General features: G+C 51.1%; 1 pseudogene; it reads right to left on the minus strand.

The window, feature by feature from the left end:
- Positions 1 to 523: 523 nt before the first annotated feature.
- LOC148394783 (uncharacterized) lies at positions 524 to 2,356 on the minus strand (annotated as a pseudogene).
- Between the last annotated feature and the right edge of the window lie 399 nt (positions 2,357 to 2,755).

Consider the following 2,755-nt stretch of genomic DNA (forward strand, 5'->3'; position numbering starts at 1 on the left):
AAATCAGTAATTGACAGGTGTGCAGCCAATGATATGATATGGTTCACTTACACAGCCAATCATAGGATCACGTTCCTGTGTTACCTGACTTCCAGCCAAGCCCCAATCAAGGAATTGCCAGCACCTGCTACAGCTCGTTATGTCCCCTACTATGTATTCTGCCAGTGGTTGTCAGTTCGTCCACTTACCCTGCCCGTGACACCACTGCCTTTTTGTCCCCTGAACGATCTCTGTTGCCAACTGCTTTCGTAAACTGACCGACCACGCTTTGATCGCCGCCTACCCCGACTACTTGCGCGTCCTTTGACCACGCTTCTGATCGCCGCCAGTTTCGACAACCTGCCTGCCTCCGACTACAACTACGTGCTGTGCTCTGCTGCTCAGCCACGCCAGCGAGACCGCAAGTCCAGCGTTCCACTTCCCCTTTCCCCCTTTTTCAATAAAGGACCGTGCTGCACTTGGTCGCCCTGTCTCTGATCCGTGACAGAACAAACTGACCAATATGCGACCAGCGCACGGTCCCTCAGCCCTGGACCGCCTGACCCATGCGGAGTGGGACATTAGCAAGATCGCAGAGGAGATGGCGACATTAACAAAGATTGTCCGGCAGCAGCACCACCAGCTCCACCAAGAACTTGTAGAAGCTCTCAAGGCCCTTAAAGACTTGGCTCCTCTGGCTGCTGTGACCTAATCTGCACGAGCCCTGTCCACAACCGTTCCACTCAGCCCCACCGATCAGCCCACCGTTACGTCCACGCCCCGTCCTGCCCCGGAGCCCAGGCAGCTCGTGGACGTCCCGGAGCCCAGACTCAGCAACCTCGAGAGGTTCGACGGTGATCCCAAGTACGTCCAGGTCTTTTTGACAAACTGCTGCATCTTGTTTGACCTCCAGCCCGTCACGTTCGCCACGGAACCAGCCAAGGTGGGTTTTGTACTCACTCACCTTACGGGCGAGGCATGGCTGTGGGGAACGGCAGAATATGAGCGGCAGGGACCCGCCTGCTCGTCGTTCGACGCCTTCACAGCTGAGATCCTGCGCGTGTTCCACTTGGGCTCAGCCTCGGAAGACGCCTCCGAGGAACTCATCATGCTGCATCAAGGCAGCAGATCCGTCGCCCAGTACTCCATCAAGTTCCAGACGGTGGCACGTCGGAGTGACTGGAACACCCCGGCTCTCATCGGCACCTTCCTCCACAGACTCGCGGAGTATATCACGGGTGAGATGGTGTCCTACCAGTGCCGTCAGACCCTTGAAGAGGCCATGGACCTGGCTGCACGGGTAGATTGGTGACGCGAGAAGAGGAAGGTGACTCCACCCCCCCCCCCCGTCGCCGTGACACCACCTCGGGTGTCAGGGAGGGCACCTGTTTTCCCGTCTGACCTGTAGTCCGCCAGGAACTCTGTTAGAGTGGTGCTCACTCTAACTTATTTTTGCAAGAACCACACGGGAGACAGTATGCCCTTTTTAAGCACCTGCAAGTGGAGAGTCATTAGTCGCTGTGCGTACAGCGATGATCGAATGAGGTCTGACTCAGGCCTCTTGCAAGAGCATTTTTATTGAGAGAAACAGGGTGGGGGTGAGAGTGGAGGTGAGAGTGGACAGGATGGGGTTGAAGCCCCTGACCTCTAAAGACAGGATAAGCTAGGTTATTTATTACAGGTTACATTCCAACATAAGCATAGTATCAAATTAATCTAGCTAGGTTATTTATTACAGGTTACATTCCAACATAAGCATAGGATCAAACTAATCTATCAACCCTAACATATCCCTCCTGTTTATCATATGATTATGTCACCCCAATCAACAAATACAAGCAAGAAAATATAATGAAGAAAGAAAAATAGTAAAAATACTAATAAAAAAGATCATCATTATATCCATCACTTGCGAGGCATTTTCGATGGTTAAATCATTAAGTTTCTGTAAAACATGCTCGGCTAAACAGCATCAACGCAATCCACGTTTCGCAGCACATTATAGTCATCACATCCGTCATGTCTGAGAAGTTGTATATGTACTTGTGCTACGGTAGAAGACACAACCCTCATCACAGCAGACTTTAAACATGGGATAACACAGGTCGTAAACAAGCACAACAATACCAGCACAGCAAGCACAGGAACCACAAGTTTCAACAGCAACTGCCACCAAGCGCCAGAGAATAGCCATGAAAAGAAATCCCATTGATATGGGATTTTATCCTCCGACATGGCTTGCTGTAAATTCCTCAGTGAGTTCATGGCATCCTTGATGTGAGTGTCGTTATCTCCTGGAATGTACGTATGTGCAACAGGAAGTCCCAATGATGTGGCACACACCTCCTTGTGGTGCCGTCAACAAGTCCGGAAGCATCCTGTTTTGCAAGACAATTAGCCTAATAGCCTGAATCTCAGTTTTGTCCATCATTGACGTGCAGCGAAAGATTCACAAAAGATTGGAAACGATAGTTCAGTGTCTCGATGTAGAGTGCTTGTTTTCCAACTCCGATCCAACAAAAAGCGCATGAACAACTTTGTCTCCGACGGACCATACTTTATGGTCGTCTGGAACATTCGCACCCCAGACAGGGTCAGGAGGGTCAAAGGTTGCAACAGCCCTGTGTCGACGTCCAGAAGAGTCGTGTGCTGTCGTCAGCTGATGATGTTGTATCCTGTAGGTGTGGTCTGTCACCCACACTCGTGCACACACCCGTGTCCAGTTGGCGGGCAGCATCGGACAACTCTTGTGACCACAAAGCCACGAGCCATTCTG

This window comes from Syngnathus floridae, chromosome 7 (genome assembly GCF_059516105.1).
Source record: "Syngnathus floridae isolate MCC-2025c chromosome 7, RoL_Sflo_1.0, whole genome shotgun sequence".
NCBI classification, from domain to species: Eukaryota; Metazoa; Chordata; class Actinopteri; order Syngnathiformes; family Syngnathidae; genus Syngnathus; species Syngnathus floridae.